The sequence below is a fragment of the Schistocerca nitens genome, chromosome 3 (assembly GCF_023898315.1).
Source record: "Schistocerca nitens isolate TAMUIC-IGC-003100 chromosome 3, iqSchNite1.1, whole genome shotgun sequence".
NCBI classification, from domain to species: Eukaryota; Metazoa; Arthropoda; class Insecta; order Orthoptera; family Acrididae; genus Schistocerca; species Schistocerca nitens.
The window spans coordinates 698,456,674-698,475,840 of record NC_064616.1 but is presented as its reverse complement, the minus strand read 5'-3'; the positions used below and the strand labels follow the sequence as shown (position 1 = coordinate 698,475,840).

Sequence of the window (19,167 nt, the reverse complement as noted above, 5' to 3'; positions counted from 1 at the left end):
AATCCAGGGAGGATAAATAAACACCTCGAGGTTTGCCGATAGTATTGTAATTCTCTCAGAGACAGCAAAGGACTTGGAAGAACAGTTGAACGGAATGGACAGGGTCTTGAAAGGAGGATATAAGACCAACATACACAAAAGCAAAACGAGGATAATGGAATGTGATCGAATAAAATCAGGTGATGCTGAGGGAATTACATTAGGAAATGGGAAACTTAAAGTAGTAGATGAGTTTTGCTATTTGGGCAGATAAATAACTGATGATAGGCGAAGTAGAGAGGATATAAAACGCAGACTGGCGATGGAAAGGAAAGCGTTTCTGAAGAAGGGAAATTTGTTAATGTATGGAAGCGAAACATGGACGATAAACAGCTTAGACAAGAAGAGAATAGAAGCTTTTGAAATGTGATGCTTCAGAAGAGTGCTGAAGATTAGATGAGTAGATCACGTAACTAATGAGGAGGTACTGAATAGAATTGGGGAGAAGAGGAATTTGTGGCACAACTTGACTAGAAGAAGAGATCGGTTGGTAGGACACGTTCAGAGGAATCAAGGGATCATCAATTTAGTACTGGAGGGAAGCATGGAGGGTAAAAATCGTAGAGAGAGGCCAAGAGGTGAATACACTAAGCAGATTCAGAAGGATGTAGGTTGCAGTAGGTACTGGGAGATGAAGAAGCTTGCACAGGATAGAGTAGCATGTAGAGTTGCATCAAACCAGTCCATGGGCTGAAGACTACAACACAATTAACAACAAAACGGCTCGATACGTCAACCACCGTGTACTGCTATCGGTGAATTATTTTTGCCGCCCCTAACACTCGTACAACCAAATCTCCCTCTTGAGGGATTTCATAAACAAGACTCAGTATGTACCCCGTCATAAAATGTCTAAAGGATTCACATCTGCGGATCTGGACGGACAAGGATGGAGACTACCGTTATCTATGAACAGCCCCACGAAGGTACCGTAGAAACGTTAGTGCAAAATGTACTGGAGCCTCATAAGACTGAACCACAGTTCTTCACGGATGTCTCGTACAACGCGGAGGTGCTCTATGACTCCCTCCAGTAACATAAAGCTAAAATAATACTCGAGCTGTCTAGAAGAAATTAATTTTTTTTCATATAACCGTACGTACCACTGAAATCTTTTTACTTCACCCGTCTTGCCTCTAATCCTGCGTATTGTTGGATATCTTCATTGTATCCATTTTTGTGTTTTGCGGAATTTTTATCTGGAGATTACTCCTTGCTGATCAAACCATGCGTAAATATACATACAAAATGTGTTTTATACAGCCTGATGTTCGAAATCTGTGGAAATGTTTTTCCTTCCTAAGCATCTGAAATTCTATACGGCAGAATTCTGGAGCTTTTTGTATTTCTGTGCCGCTGTCTTGTCATATGGTATTATTTGAAGAGATAACTCTACCTAAAGAATACAAGCTGTCCACGGTCTTTCCGTCTTTGCTCCTTCGTTTCCAATTCTTAATTGTACTTTTGGAAAATATCTGCTCAACACTAATTTTGCTGATTTTGAAACCCATGCCACAGGTTCCTTAAGCTAGATATCAAATATCTAGTGCCGCAGTCGCAACAGTAGTTCACCGAGCGAGATAGCACAGTGGTTAGCACACTGGAGTCGCATTTAGGAGGACGCCGGTTCCAACACGCGTCCGGCCATCCAGATTTAAGATTTCTGTGATTTTCCTAAATCGCTTAAGCCAAATGTCGTGATGATTCCTTTGAAAGAGCACGACCGATTTCCTTCTTCGTCCTTCTCTAATCCGAGCTTGTGCTCCGTCTCTAATGACCGCGTTGGCGACGGGACGTTAAACACTAATCCCTTTTTAACCCCTGTTCCTGTCAAATCACCGAAGTTACGTGCTGTCGGGCTTGACTAGCACTTGGATAGGTGACCCTCCATGTCTGCCGAGCTCTGTAGGCCAGCAGGATTCACTCAGCCCTTGTGAGGCAAATTGAGGAGCTACTTTACTGAGAAGTAACGACTCCGGTCACGAAAACTGACAACGGCCGGGAGAGCAGTATGCTGACCACATGCCCCTCCTTATCAACATCCAGTGACGCCTATTGGTTGAGGATGACACGGCGGTCGGTCGGTACCGTTGAGCCTTCCGTGGCCTGTTCGGACGGAGTTCAGTTTTTTATTTCTTTAAGTTAGTTCGTATTTCCACTTCTGACACACACCGTACCATTCCATCATGAGCGAATACAAATACATTAGATGCTGGACCCTTTCTTTTGGCTATTTAAGTAGTTTTCATATTAAAATATTGTTAAATGCTGGTACGAAGCTTTACCCATACACTGTTTATTCAACTTTAATTAGCAATCAGTAAAAAAGCGTTTGATTCATGTATGTATGAGTATTTGTGAGATAGTTATGTTTATCGGATGAAGCTGCATTCGGGAAGGTATTTTAATACAACCGATATATCGATGGAATTAAATTTTTAAACCATTATTTACAATTGGATATTTTTCCTGGCAATGGAAAGCTCTAGTTGTGTGACGGGAACAGGCTCAAAGGTTGTGATGAGTCTATGAATTCACTTCAAACCAAATATGACTCTCATCGGGACATGTTGCACCTTGTTTTCGGAGGAGAGCTCTGGGTACTGTCTCGCTGTCAACCTGTCAACGCCGAAAGAACGGGCACATGATCGATGGACTCTTTTTCTGTTTGAGTGAGAAACTGCCGATTCAAGCAGGAAATTAATGGAATCGAGATACATATGACAATAGAAACTACTGCATGAACGACAAAGGGTGTACACACGATGAAAGTGGATTCGCCTATATTTTTGTTTGCTTGCATCTGATGTCTGAACGAAATAGAAACATATTTAACGTATATATTCGCAAGGGTAAAAAATCATAAGGTCAGGGGTTGCTAGAATGTACCACCTGGCTAACAAAATAATGTCAGCAATTACATTTGTAACTGTGATAGCTAAAAAATTGTACGCCCTGTATCAAGTTCGGAACAGTGACCACCTGTCACGAGCAGTTACCATAACTACCATGCCACTGTCACTGTTATGAGAAGTGGTAATTTCGTGCTCCACAGCTTCCTTACACGAAAGTGAAAGTAAGAGGAAAGCGAATGGAGAAAAATAATTTTTTATTTACTCGTGATTCTGGATCCACACACGAAACTAAACTTCATCCGAACGGGCCTTGAAGGCGCAACGTTACCGACCGACTGCTGTGTTATCCTTAGCTCAAAGCCGTCAGTAGATGCGGTATGGTGGGGCATATGGTCAGCACACCTCTCTCCCAGCCGTTGTCAGTTTACAAGACCGGAGCCGCTACTTCTCAATCACGTAGCTCCTCAGTTTGCCTGAGTGCACCCCGCTTGTCAACAGCTCTCGGTAGACCCAGGCGGCCACCTATCCAGATACTAACCAACACCGACAGCGCTAAAAATTGATGATATGGCGTGAACCGGTGTTACTACCGCAGCAAGGCCTTTGGCTGGATCCACACACAGAGCAAGTTTTGAAGTTGTAATAGTGATGGATCTGCCTACGACTCACGTGTGTGCTATGTGTTTCGTTATCGGTGGGCTGTGATTTTAATCTCCTCTCCTTTCCCCCGTTCTCAACCTTCTTTCCTACAACACTGTGTTAAATAGAAAATATTTCTCAGATTTCGACATGAAGGCACGTGTTTTCTGAATTACAGTTTCTGTTTTGTGAGTAGCTCATAATATTAGCGGAGAGAACTGAGGTAACGCCTTGTGTTAACTTGTTAGGTCTTTATCATCAATTTTATTTATGCTCATGGCATTTCAAATAAGTACATCTAGCTGCTTTATGATTCGATTTGAGGACAGAATACAGAAGAAATAATTCTCATTGCATCTCCGTATGTTTGATAACTTGCCTAGCCTCTTCCGTAGGAAGCAATGCTTTCTTGGCATCGTGATCAACGACGGATTCTCTGAACATAAAGTCCTGTGTCATGCACGGTGGCTTCCTCAGCCCGCAGTCTTCCATCTCGAAGGAATTCGCTGGCAGTATGCGCGACGCTGTTCTGCTAACTTTACCGAATAATTCAGGACAACATCCTGCTTGTTGGCTTCTGTCTCGGGGTTTTCGGCCGACGTTTGTTTAACGATATTTCGGACATTCTCCAGCACGGATAAGCACAAGCCTGTTTAACGTTCAGTTGTAAAGGCGTTACATTTCCTTAATGTGCCACAATTTGATCATAGCCCCTCATAAGCACAGCCCCCTTATTTCTTCTTGTTCATTTAGGCTTCTCTCCGCTGAATGGGCACTCCGAAGCATTAGACAAACATGTCTGACCAGTTTACTATACCCAAAATAAGACAGTCAAAATACATAGTGGATTTCCACTATTTATGCACAATACTATGTATTTCCTCATATTTGGAGTCTCCAAGCAGTCGCTAGAAAGATTAACTACAAGTTTGGTATAGTGTCTGGGGTGTGAAACAACGTTCGATTGATATAGATAACTGTATTAAATAATTTCTGTAATGGCGAATTGTGTAGCAAGAATGCCTGTATGGCGTCTTGTGTACAAATGGCAAATAACGAAAATGAAAGAATAAAAGGTTTAACGTACAGTCGACATCGATATGGTTAGAGATGGAATAAAAGATTTCTTGGATAAGTCTTGGGTGAGATGTTTGTCACGGCGCTTTGGAAGATACACTCTCACTATTCTCCTAATGTGATTTACGGAAGCCACGCAAAGTTTAAATAATTGTGATTAGACGGGAATTTGAATCCATAGAGATCGTTCCCTTGTGTTTCTCTATTTCAGTATACCATGTCATTAGATCACAGAGATATTGCTTAGACAGACCCCTGCCCAGATGCTGAAGAAGTTCCTGAAGATGACGTTCAAAGACACGAAACGCGCAGTACGATATTAATACACTAAATTGGACTGCTTACGATGACAATTTGTTATTTTTATACTACTGATAGTGTCTGCATCTACATAAATACTCTGCAAGTGTCTGTACAGCAGGTGAACATGAAAATAAGATAACACGTGTATAGTTCTCTACCAAGTGGACCGTCTTCGTTAAAATGCACCGCAAGCCAACTAACGGTGTGTGGCGGAGAGTACTTCTGGTACCACTAACTGATCCTCCCTACCCTTTTCCAGTCGTGAATGGCGCGTGGGAAAGATGATTGTCGGTAAGCCTTGTATTCACTCTAATTCCTCGAATTTTCTCGTCGTGTGGGGGAAGTAATATGTTGTCTGACTCTTCCAGAAAAGTACCCTCTCGAAATTTCATCTCCGTGATTGCAACGCCTCTCTTATAACGCCTGCCACTGGTGTTTGTTGAGCACCTCTGTAACGCACTGGCGCCGACTAAACAATCCCGTGACGAAATGCGCCGTTCTTCGTTGGATCTTCTCTATCTCTACTATCAGTCCTGCCTGGTAAGGATCTCACAATGATGAGCAATACTCAAGAATCGGTCGAACAAGCTCCTTGTATGCCACTTCGTGCATGAGTTACATTTGCGGAAGATCCTTCCTATGAATTTCAGTCTGGCATCTGCTTTTCCTACTATATGTTTTATTTGGTTATTCAATTAAAAGTCGCTCTGAACAGTTACTCCTTGATATTTTACAGTAGATACTGTTTCTAGGAGATTGTCGTCAATAGCGTAGTTGTATTGTAGAGGATTTATTTTCCTATGTATGTGCAATATGTTATATTTATTTATGTTCAGGGTCAACTGCCAGAATCGTCGACCAATTCTCTGTAGGTCATTCTTCAAATCGATCCTGTCTTCTGGCGTTGCTATTTTCGTATAGACACACGCATCTTCTGCGAACAGTCTTAAGAGCTTCTGACGCTTTCTACTACATCATTACATACATTATAAACAGCAACGGTCCCATCACACTTCCCTGGCGTACTCCGGATATTACCTATACATCTGCCGACTTTGTCCGTTAAGAGAAACGTGTTGAGTTCTATCTCCCAAGGCCGGCCGCGGTGGCCGTGCGGTTCTGGCGCTGCAGTCCGGAACCGCGGGACTGCTACGGTCGCAGGTTCGAATCCTGCCTCGGGCATGGGTGTGTGTGATGTCCTTAGGTTAGTTAGGTTTAAGTAGTTCTAAGTTCTAGGGCACTTATGACCTAAGATATTGAGTCCTCTAGTGCTCAGAGCCATTTGAACCGTTTGAATCTATCTCCAAGGAAGTCTTGAACCCAGTCGCAAATCTCGTCCGATACTCGACAAACTCGTATTTTTTTCACTAACCTACTAGGTGTGTTCGCTGTCGTTAAAGAGTGGAACATCAAATACCTCTTCCCAACCCACAAATTCCAACACCCCCTTGACCCGTTCGGGCGGTGTTCTTGAACATGACCGAGAATATGATTTTCGAGCGGAGAAGGAACTGGCTTTCCTGCTCTACCACGATTGACGAAACTGAGTGCTGAACTGCGTGGTGAGCGGTATAAAAAAAATGTTCTCTACAAAGTTCACCGACTTGTACGCCCCCAATCCACGACGAACCTCAGCTAACTACGGTTGAGCGCGTTATCGACGATGTTCGGCCAGGTGTTTGGATTATCCGGATAAGCATCTGTGAGTTAAGTGGAGCTGCGAGAGTGCAGTGGCCCGATTTTCGCAGGTAGGTCAGAATGGAGCGGCCGCCGGCCGGCGCATTAGCCAAGGCCGCGCTGCGAGCAGGCTAACACTGCTCAGAGCTGCTGGCTGAGGTCGCCCATCTTCAGGGACGCAGCCCCAGCTGGCAGCTTTTGCATCGCCGCAGATCTATCACGAGCTCCGGGCGGGAGCGAACACCGTCCTCCCATAAACTGTCAGCCTGACACTGCCTCTGAGTAACTAAAGAAACCAAGTTTCAGGCACCATTCATTGTACTTTTGGCTTACCCAACCCACACAGCGAGTAATTGCCACGAGCTCCTATCAAATTGTTATTATAAATATAGATCATGAGACAGGAAATCAAATCTTTCTGAGTAAAAGTAGTACTATGTCAAAGATCTTTGAGATATTCTGACATAATTTATGGAAATATAACTTATGTCTCCGACAGCTTCTCCTTCTATACGTTAGGTAGATCCTACTACCAGAGTAGTCACCCTGAGACACTGCCTGGTATCAATTTGTTCCGGAAATCAATGAAAGCATGGAAGGGGCCTGCTTCTTACTGGACCGTCATTATTCAGGAAAGGAAGATTAAGAGTTTTACGTTCATTTGGCATCAACTTCCCTTTACATTGTCCGCCTCGGTAGCTGTGCGGTCAGCGCGGCGGATTACTACCAAAAGGGGCCCAAGTTCGATCCACGGCGGGGTCGGAGATTTCTCCCCACTTGGTGAGTGAGTGGATCTTGTGTTGTCCTTACGTTCGTTTTGTCAGCAATGACGTTTCACTATTGAAATGGCTGTATGGGCACGTCCCGAAAGTCTACATATTTAAAAAAAAAAAAAAAACCAACCTTATATCACGTTCCGCGAGTAGGAAAGGTAATATTTAAACGTCTTTATACATTTTGTGCGCATTTTAATTCTACTTAGTTGACTGTTACGGCCGGCCAGAGTGGCCGAGCGGTTCTAGGCGCTATAGTCTGGAATCGCGCGACCGCTACGGTCGCAAGTTCGAATCCTGCCTCGGACATGGATGTGTGTGATGTCCTTAGGTTAGTTAGGTTTAAGTAGTTCTAAGTTCTAGGGGACTGATGACCTCAGAAGTTAAGTCTCATAGTGCTCAGAGCCATCTGAACCATTTGTTCAAATGTGTGTGAAATCTTAAGGGACTTAACTGCTAAGGTCATCAGTCCCTAAGCTTACACACTACATAACCTAAATTAACCTAAGGACAAACACACACACTCATGCCCGAGGGAGGACTCGAACCTCCGCCGGGACCAGCCGCACAGTCCATGGCTGCAGCGCCATAGACCGCTCGGCTAATCCCGCGGCCCTGAACCATTTGACTGTTACTTCAACGGATACAGAATTCTTAGGTTTCGCGTAGGAAGCTGACTCAGGAAATTTGTAATTTTGAGTGTTGGTCCATAGGCCGCTGACGAGTAATCCTCCTATCATCTTCTTTCAATAGACCTATTACGTTCCCGTCAGGATCGTATACGCTTGACGAATATTCTAAGACTGATTTCATTAGTGTTTTACGCTCCAGTTGGCTGATATAATATTAACAAGTGCAAGTCCGTCAATTACTTGTAAAGTAAGCGCTTTGCACTTCCATTCACTGTTACTTTTAGCAATTAATAGGAACTGTATGTGTTTCACGTACCACTTTAATGCTCCAGTTTGAGGCATTTTTCCACTTAACACGATTTTTTTGCAGCACTGGTCTGTGTAGATGAAAACTACTAAATAGCGATGTGATCCAAATTCCACGTTAAACTGAAGGTGTCACCATAACTGTCTGTGTAAGCTGGTTTTTCGATCAAAGTAAAGGAAACAGATATCTTTTCTGATTTAATCTCAGCTGGTAACGCCCCGTAATACTGAAACTAATCTTCGAATGGATAAATGATTCTCTTCCTTATATTTCTTTACTTACATTCTGCACTCGATTTTTAGTTAGCAGTCTCACGTTTTATTCGTCAGTTGCTGCTCTTACATCTATAAATAAATTTTATTGCCCTGAACGTTAAGGTAAACGACTGAAAATTTGAGGAACGTGGTAGTATGCGTTAAAATAAAAATGTGTAGCCGACTTGAGTCCTACTACACACACTTTCTGAAAGGTGAGAAAGAATTCATAGGTAAATCTTAATGCAATGACTGTTGCTAAAATGCTTGCTTCTTCCTTCTTTCAAATTTATTTTCTCTGCATACCGGCTGACGGTATTTACGTCATTCTTTTAAGGCCCTTAATATCAGTTATTCTCTTATGCTGAATAATGTACCCCCCCCCCCCCTTTTTCTCTTAAAAATGCAACAGCGTATAATTCTGGGGACAAGTTAAGTCCTCGGTGGTCGAGCAAACCCCACAACCTTTGTACACGCACAAGACCAACGCAATGAAATTTCATTACATACGTATGCAGTTTCCTCCCACTGACAAATGATTCAACGTGGGGGATTAGGCATACAATTTTTGCCGCAGTCCATATAGTTGTGTGACTGCAGTATGTAATATAATGACAATTTCTGTTAGTAGGTGCCCATATCTCAGAAAACTTGTGTTCGAAGATCAATATCTGCAGCAGATTTTTATTGTATAAGGTCGGCCTAACCGGTCATATCGAGTGTACAAGAAGAAGGAGCACAAATGATCACAGACTTGTGTGATTTGTGGAAGAGGGAAGTAGATACGGAAACATCTCGACCGGCATACACTGTAAGAATGACTTTTATCACATCACGAGAACCTACCTTGGGCATTCCAAGATGTGAGTTCCATTGTAGAAATTAAGAATCATCTTCGTATCGCTACTGTGACGATCGACAGCACCTAGATTAATATCAGTATGAAAAGTGCGAGATTTATATGCTCTATGACATTGGCGAACGCACGTACTTTTGAGCAGAAATTAAATTCACGTTAAATCTCCTCGTCATCAGTCTATTGACAACCCCACAACCTGTGTACACGCACAAGAGCAACGCAATGAAATTTCATTACATATGTATGCAGTTTCCTCCCACTGACAAATGATTCAACGTGGAGGATTAGGCATACAATTTTTGCCGCAGTCCATATTGTTGTGTGATGGCAGTATGTAATATAACGACAATTTCTGTAAGTAGGTGCCCATATCTCAGAAAACTTGTGCTCTAAGATCAATATCTGCAGCAGATATATATATATATATATATATATATATATATATATATATATATATATATATATATATATATATATTGGGATTCGTATAAGATTGGATTAACCGGAGATGTCGAGAGTACAAGAAAAAGGAACACAAATGGCAAATGGTCACAGACTTGTGTGATTTGTGGAAGAGAGAAGCAGATACGGAAACATCTCGATCGGCATACACTGTAAGAATGACTTTTATCATCTCACGAGAACCTACCTTGGAAATTCCAAGAAGTGAGTTCCGTTGTAGAAATTAAGAACCATCTTCGTATCGCTACTGTGACGATCGACAGCAGTTAGATTAATATCAGTATGAAAAGTGCGAGATTTGTATGCTCTATGACATTGGCGAACGCACGTACTTTTGGGCAGAAATTAAGTTCACATTAAATCTCCTCGTCATCAGTAGAATTAAGAAGAAGAGACATCAATTTAAGTTTAGTTTCTCGTTGAGTCATATTTTTACGCTTCACGGTGTCTCAGGACAGAACTGCATAACATCAAAACGGCCACGCCAAACAATTACGTGATGACAGAACAGCGTGTGTAAGCAACTAAGGACGGAAGTACTGCTCAGCAAGTTCGAAATGACGGAGAGCGGTGCTGCGCTGCGGCTGCCGGGGGCCGAGAGCGGCTAACTGTTGCATCGTCTCCGCAGGGTTTCCTGGAAAATGATTGCTGCGCGTCAGCAGGTGTAAACTACCGGTACCTGTCTTTCCATTAGGATGTTGACAAACCTCCGCATAGCTACGTGACTTCTGCACCGGCTGGAACGTCACGTTCCGAAAACACACAATGCAAACAGTGGTACAGACTTCATGCAAAGCGGTTCATCTTACTCTTCCGCCACACCTATGTATTGACACGACACGAAATCTGCAGAAGGTATAATATATTTCATTATTGTCAATTTTTTCGAAATTATCGCTGCAACTCGGAAATTTCTGGCACGGATAGAATTTCAAAGTTTTCGAACAAGGCACCCGCCGGACTTATTCCGATTGCGCAGTTCAGTGTCAGTACATTCTTAACGCTGCCGTAAAAGCACCACGACAGGGAGCAGAGTGCGTGTAAATCTTCCTGCAGAGTTCACAATTATGTTCCGTACGGCCTGCGACTACACCGGCCGGTACTGACCGTTACTATATCCTTCCTCGGGCGAAGAAGCTTTCCGCTAAACCCCATCTCGCGAACTGAAGAACTGCCGCTGCACCACCGAGACATCGGTAACGACAAACCCTTCCGGTAAGGTGCACGGTGTAGCGGTGGCGTAGGATGCACGAGGGAAGAAATGTTTTGGCGTATTAACAAAGCATAGCGAGCACGCGAAGAAAGGCGCGGCAGCGTCTTACCTGGGATGTGAGCTGAGCAGTGACCTGGACGCGACTGCCTCCAGCGCCCCTGGTGACTGCTTCTCCAACTCGGCTACATTCCTCGGCTCAACTGGTTCCCAGCGACACGCGGCGGCCCGCTCGCCGGATTGGGACCGTTTGCCGCTACTTGGGACAGGCTGCACTCCGCAGCTTCCCATTTCGCGGTTCGTTCAGCATTCCAGCCGCCCTCCGGCACACGTGGACGCCTGTCGCCGTCGGCTGTTTTGCAGCCATGTCTTTTTACAATTTCCTCGACAGAAAAGAAACAACTGTTGGCGGAATTCAATTCCTGAACGATCCGTTTTGAGAAAGGCTCTTTTATAATAATACATTTATTGCAGACAACTGGCCATACAAGTTTATAAAGTAGACTTTTTGCACACTGTGGTTGCATAGTCACTTTCTGACCGTGTCCTTTTAGTGCAGAGTTCGTATGCATATTAATGATATTCGCTACGCAGTTCACACTTACAGCTTGAGTTTGGTTCATGATACGTCCTTCCATGTAAGGTGACAGAAATCATGAGCTACCATACTGATAATCACCTGTTTCATTTCCAAGTTTTCGTTTATCCGTGTCCGTTCAATCGTGGCCACTGTGCCGTAAAATCCTGAAGGTATGTCTTCGCTTTTTTCCTTCAACGTTTTTAATTGTCTCATCGGAGCGTTGGTTGTGGGTAGCATCACGTCTGTACTTAGGTCTTGATTGAGGAAGGATTCCCTCGCCAGCAGATATACAAGTCTGGATTCCGTAGTTTACAACACTCCGATCGCTTCCTTTTTTATAGGTCGCCTTTACTCACTCTAGTGTTGTTAGGTTTTTCAGTATAAGATGTGGTCCGATGATTTGAATGTCGTACACCAATACTAGCGAGATATTGAGTCTGAAGAGTGCCATTGCTGATGCGTTTTATTTTGTGAATAGTCATTACTGATTCAATTGCTTTCTCTGTTGCATGTAAGGAACCAGACGGCAGTTATAAGAGTCGAGAGACATGAAAGGGGAACAGTCTATGAGAAGGGAGCGAGACAGGGTTGTAGCATATACCTGATGTTAGTGAATCTGGACATTGAGCAAACAGTAAAGGAAGCCAGGAACAAATTTTGACTAAGAATTAAAGCTCAGGGAAAAAAAGAAAGAAAAACTCTCAGGTTTGTCGATGACTTTGTAATTCTGTCAGAATCAGCAAAAGACTTGGAAGAGCAGCTGAACAGAATGAAGAGCGTCTTGAAAGGAGGGCATAGGATGAACATCAACAAAATCAAAACAAGAATGATGGAATGTAGTCAAATTAAATCAGGCGATTCACAGAAAATTAAATTAGAAAACGAGCCACTAAAAGTAGTCGATGAGTTTTGCTATTTGGGCAGCAAAATAAGTGATGATGGCCGAAGTAGAGAGGATATAAAGTGTAGACTGGCGATGGCAAGGAAAGGATTTCTGAAGAAAAGAAATTGGTTAATATCCAATATAGATTGAAGTGTTAAGAAGTCTTTCCTGAAGGTATTTGTATGGAAGCGAAACATTGACCATACATAGTTTAGACAGGAAGAGGATGGAGGCTTTGGAAATCTGGTGGTACACAGGAATGTTGAAGATTAGATGGGTAGATCGCGTGTGTAGTGAGGAGGTACTGACTAGAATTGGGAAGACAAGAAATTTGTGACATAACTTGACTAAAAGAATCGGTTGATGGGATACATTCTGAGACATCAAGGGATCACCAATTTAGTACTAGAGGGAGGGGTGTGGGGTAAAAATCGTAGCGAGGGATCGAGAGATGAATACAATATGCATATTTAGAAGGATGTTGGTTGCAGTAGTTCTTCGGAGACGCTTGCACGGGATAGAGCAGCTTGGAGAGCTGCATATTTGGACTGAAGACCACAACAACAATGAACATCTCTGCCGTTGCAGGAACTTTTACTCCATTTCTGAGAACCGTTATTGCTATTTTTGCCGCGTTTATTTTGGAATCCTGTTTGACGCATCAATCTTACATATCGTATCTTGTAGCTTTGTAGTGTCTTTTGAGCCAATTACAATATCGTTTCCATGTGAGTGTCAGATTACATCATACCTTTTGGGTATTCTTACAGTTTCTACCGTCGCAAGGATAGAAAACTGTGGAATTAGTGGATATTCCTGGAGTACTCCGTTTAATTGGAGTATCGGCTCTGATTGTTAGAGCTTGTATGAGATTCTTATTTTGTTCCATCGTGGTATTGCGCTTATAATTCGTGTTCCTTACGTTGTTTTCGCTTAGGATTTCCTCGTTTTTTGTGCTAACATTGTGTTTATAAACCAGGAGCACCTCCGAAGATGTCCAACGTAGCTTTGGACGAAATGTCAGGGATAGAAAAGTTCCATGGACCCCGGCCATACAACCCGGAAATCATACCCGTTTTCAAGAAGAGACGTCGAACAGATGTGCAGAACTATAGACCTATATCTCTAACGTCGATCAGTTGTAGAATTTTGGAACACGTATTATGTTCGAGTATAATGACTTTTCTGGAGACTAGAAATCAACTCTGTAGGAATCAGCATGGGTTTCGAAAAAGACGATCGAGTGAAACCCAGCTCGCGCTATTCGTCCACGAGACTCAGAGGGCCATAGACACGGGTTCCCAGGTAGATGCCATGTTTCTTGACTTCTGCAAGGCGTTCGATACAGTTCCCCACAGTCGTTTAATGAACAAAGTAAGAGCATATGGACTAATCAGACCAATTGTGTGATTGGATTGAAGAGTTCCTAGATAACAGATGGCAGCATGTCATTCTCAATGGAGAGAAGTCTTCCGAAGTAAGAGTGATTTCAGATGTGCCGCAGGGGAGTGTCGTAGGACCGTTACTATTCACAATATACATAAATGACCTTGTGGATAACATCGGACGTTCAGTGAGGCTTTTTGCGGATGATGCTGTAGTATATCGAGAGGTTGTAACAATTGAAAATTGTACTGAAATGCAGCAGGATCTGCAACGAATTGACGCATGGTGCAGGGAATGGCAATTGAATCTCAATGTAGACAAGTGTAATGTGCTGCAAATACATAGAAAGAAAGATCCTTAATCAGTTAGCTACAATATAGCAGGTCAGTAACTGGAAGCAGTTCATTCCATAAATTATCTGGGAGTAGGCCATTAGGAGTGATATAAAATGGAATTATCATATAAAGTTGATCGTCGGTAAAGCAGATGCCAGACTGAGATTCATTGGAAAAATGCTAAGGAAATGCAAGCCGAAAATAAAGGAAGTAGGTTACAGTACACTTGTTCGCCCACTGCTTGAATATTGCTCACCAGTGTGGGATCCGTACCAGATAGGGTTGATAGAAGAGATAGAGAAGATGCAACGGAGAGCAGCGCGCTTCGTTACAGGATCATTTAGTAATCGCGAAAGCGTTACGGAGATGACAGATAAACTCCAGTGGAAGAATCTGCAGGAGAGACGCTCAGTAGCTCGGTACGGGCTTTTGTTGAAGTTTCGAGAACATACATTCACCGAGGAGTCAAGCAGTATAGTGCTCCCTCCTACGTATATCTCGCGAAGAGACCGTGAGGATAAAATCAGAGAGATTAGAGCCCACACAGAGGCATACCGACAATCTTTCTTTCCATGAACAATAGAAGGGAGAACCGATAGAGGTACTAAAAGTACCCTCCTCCACACACCGTCAGGGGGCTTGCGGAGTATGGATGTAGATGTAGATGTAGATGTAAATGTAGATTTAGAAGAGTTCTCGGCAGCTGAAACATCCGGTCGTGAAAGCCTTCTTCGAACCACGTACGTACATTGCGAACTGTGTGACTCGTTGGATTGTCCTTTTGGTAGATGCCATTGTGCCGAGGAAAAACAAACTGCATATAGGGATGGACATGGTCCCCAAGGATACATGCAGACTTGTGTCGATTCATTGTGCCTTCCAGAATGACAATATCGTCCAGAGAATACAACGAAAGTATTCCCCAGACCATAACGCCCCCTCCTTCTGCGTGTACCTTTTGATTTCAGACGTTTCCCGCAGTACACCCCAACGACCGTCTGTCCAATGGAGCATAAAACACGACTCATCTGAGAAGGCTACCTGTCGCTACTCAGTGCACATACAGCTGCGATATTTGTGTGCAAATTATAGCCTTCATCACCGATGGACAGCGGTCAGCATGGGTGCACGTACCAGGCGCCTGCTGCAGAGGCCCAGACGCAGCAACGACTGCTGAACGGTCGCTGAGAAGACGCTGTTGGTAAACCCTCGCTTCATCTTGGCGGTCAGTTGCTCAACAGTTGCACGATTATTCGCCTGTACACATTCACACAAACGTTATTCACCCCCGTCGTCTATGGCCCGCAGTGCATCACAGTTGCCTCGACTCCAGTTTTAGATAGCGCCATTCTGCCATGCGTGGTGTACTTTAACCGCGGCGGCACTCGAAAAGTATACTAACATAGCTGTGTCGGAAATGCTTCCACCCTTGGCCCGAAAGCCAATGGTAATACCCTTTTCGCCGACCGGGGTGGCCGAGCGGTTCTAGGCGCTGCAGTCTGGAACCGCGCGACCGCTACGGTCCACGGATATGATTCATGAGTTGGAGTGGTAATCAGGCATGTTTTCGTTGCTGCAAGATCTTAACGAAATTTCAGTCTCCCCACCTACACAGGGAGAGATGGGCATCGTAATACAATCAGCTATATTACTGAATTTATAAAGTGATACACAGTATTGACCTGATATTTACAACTCCCCTGTACTGCTATTTGGTTACCTTAAAGACGTTGTAGGTGACGAAACATTTGACTTTCTTAAGAGAGTTCGAAAGCGACGAGACATCCTGTGACAGAGGTCGAGAGCCGGCCGATGTGGCCGAGCGGTTCTAGGCGCTTGTCTGGAATCGCACGACCGCTACGGTCGCAGGTTAGAATCCTGCCTCGGGCATGGATGTGTGTGATGTCCTTAGGTTAGTTAGGTTTAAGTAGTTCTAAGTCTAGGGGACTGATGACCTCAGAAGTTCAGTCCCATAGCGCTCAGAGCCATTTGAACCACTTAATACCCTTTTGGACGTCAGATAAAGTGCTCCGTTTCCGCATTTACAACAATTGCCCTGTTTTCCTCATCCTCCGACACGCTTTTTACACCCTATACTCTCCACTGCTAGTTCCACCATCTGCCATCTGTGATTGGTTTTTGCACTTAGACGTCGAACGTAGGCGGTGGTCACATTAATGTGACTTCACCGTTTAACAACAGGTATAATACACCGCTTACTGCAGAAAGGGATAGGAATAACAGGGATTTTAACATAATCAGGAGAAAACTGAGAAAACGGGAACGATGTTACACTGTAAGTGAGGTGGTAGACCTCTTATTGGATTCTTCGTTGAAGAAAGAGAAATTTAGTTTTGTTCTCATGGAAACAAAAGACTTTACCGAATACAATAATTGGTGGCCAAAATTCTGCAAATAACTTGTCTTAGTAATGATTCTTAAGGAAAAGATCTTCCAAAGTATCATGAATTTAGTTTCAGCAAAGATACAGGACAGATAGCTCAATGTAAGATGAACATCTATGGTCCGCGAGCTGATACCGTTTATTTACGGAATACTCAGATGAATCTAGAGCACTGAGGAGACAAAGTAACTGGTACACCTGTCTAATATTGAGTAGTACCGCTGCGAGCACGCAAAAGTGCTGCAACACGACGTGGCATGGACTCGACTAATGTCTGAAGTAGTGCTGGAAGGAAGTGACACCATGAATCCTGCAGGGCTGTCCATAAATCCGTAAGAGTACGAGGGGGTGGAGATCACTCCTGAACAGCACGTTGCAAGGCATCACAGATATCTTGAATCAAGTTCATGTCTGCGACGTTTGGTGGCCAGAAGAAGTGTTTATACTCAAAAAAGTGTTTCTGGAGCCATTCTGCAATAATTCTGGACGTGTGGGGTGTCGCATTGCCCTTCTGGAATTGCCCAAGTTCGTCGGAATGCACAATGGACATGAATGGTTCAAATGGCTCTGAGCCCTTTGGGACTTAACATCTCAGGTCATCAGTCCCCTAGAACTTAGAACTACTTAAACCTAACTAACCTAAGGACATCACACACATCCATGCTCGAGGCAGGATTCGAACCTACGACCTTAGCGGTCGCGCGGTTTGAGACTGAAGCGCCTAGAACCGCTCGGCCACCAGCGTACATGAATGGATGTAGGTGATTTGACAGGTGCTTACATACGTGTCACCTGTCAGAGTCGTATCTAGACGTATAAGGAATCCCATATTACTCCAACTGCACTTGCTCCACACCATTACTGAGCCTCCACCAGCTTGAGCAGTCCCCTGCTGACATGCAGGGTCCATGGATTCATGAAGTTGTCTTCATACCCGTACACGTCCAACCGCTCGATACAATTTGAAACGAGATTCGTCCGACCAGGTAACATGTTTCCGGTCGTCAACAGTACAATGTCGGTGTTGACGGGCCCAGGCGAAGCGTGAAGCGTTGTATCGTGCAGTCATCGAGGGTACACAAGTGGACCTTCGGCTACGTAAGCCCATATCGATGATGTTTCGTTGAATGGTTCGCACCCTGAAACTTGTTGATGGCCCAGCATTGAAATCTGCTGCAGTTTGCGGAAGAACTGCGATTCTGTCATGTTGAAAGATTCTCTTCTGTCGTCATTGGTCCCGTTCTTGCAGTATGTTTTTCCGGCCACAGCGATGTCAGGGATCTGATGTTTTACCGGATTCCTGTCATTCACGGTATACTTGTGAAATAGTCGTACGAGAAAATCCCCACTTCACCGCTACCTCGGAGATGCTGTGTCCCATCGCTCGTGGGCCGACAATAAGACCACGTTCAAACTCACTTAAATCTTGATAACCTGCCATTGTAGCAGCAGTAACCGATCTAACAACTGCGTTAGCCACTTGTTCTCTTATGGAGGCGTTGCCGACCGCAGCGTCGTATTCTGCTTGTTTACAAATCTCTGTATCTGAATACGCATGCCTATACCAGTTTCTTTGGCGCTTCAGTGGATATACATGTAGTCATTATGGTGTTTGGAAATCGTTGAGTCTAGACATTCAAGGTCGTCAGTATAATCTCCAGATATCTGAGGGTCATCGTGTGTAGACATTCAGGGCTGACAGACAGATGTTGCCAGATCCTCACCCCACCTTTTTAGTTCTCTTCTATCGTCTGAAAAAATGACAGGCTCTTATCCTGTTGGCTAGATGCTTGGGATTTCGCCGTGTCCTCTCGTCAACAGCGAGTTTTATAGTAACTTAAGTTAGTAATAATTACACATCGCTTATTATCGCACCAGCAGCCCAGCAGTACTTCCTAGAACATCTTCCAGTAAGTGTCAACATTCAGTGCAGATCTGCGTTAAGAACACGGAATGATTTATGTGTCAAACATATGTACTGTCCATTTTTCCTATCTGCTAGTTGAGAATGAAATGGCCGATATGGGTAACTGATATCGGCTGTCAGCTAGAGGTAGCACATACCTCCTGCCACTTGGGCAGCGTGCATGCGCGAACTTGCTCCCCTCTCAGTTGCTCATAGTGCGCTGTGTGATCTATATTGTGCATACACTATATGATAAAAGTGTCTGGACATCTACTAGTTGACATTAGTATTAGGTTTATTACCATAAAAATGTACGTCACATTTAAAAAGAAAATCTTGACTGGGAGTAGAAAAAAGTTATTTTGCCACATTGCCACAGATTTCTCTGCGTATGTATTTGTTTACAAAACATTATGCTACTAAAATGTAGACTTTCACGGCCGGAAATGTCATGTCCATTATGATTATCCGGGCTGTTATGCCGTGGTCGGTTGATGAATTTTGTCTCAATTCCCAACGTTTCGTCCCCGTCTGCTGGCTCGCTACTGACAAGAGAGCCGGCGGGTGTGTTGGACCTTCCATCGAG

At 43.8% G+C, this 19,167-nt stretch overlaps 1 protein-coding gene across 1 annotated transcript in view; it reads right to left on the bottom strand.

The window, feature by feature from the left end:
- LOC126248670 (neurofilament heavy polypeptide-like) overlaps positions 1-11,308 on the bottom strand; it is a 423,975-nt gene extending 412,667 nt beyond the window's left edge. The window contains exon 1 of the mRNA XM_049949900.1: positions 11,200-11,308. The gene's annotated coding sequence lies outside the window, so the exon portion shown is untranslated. The remainder of the gene's footprint in view (positions 1-11,199) is intronic.
- Positions 11,309-19,167: the final 7,859 nt, after the last annotated feature.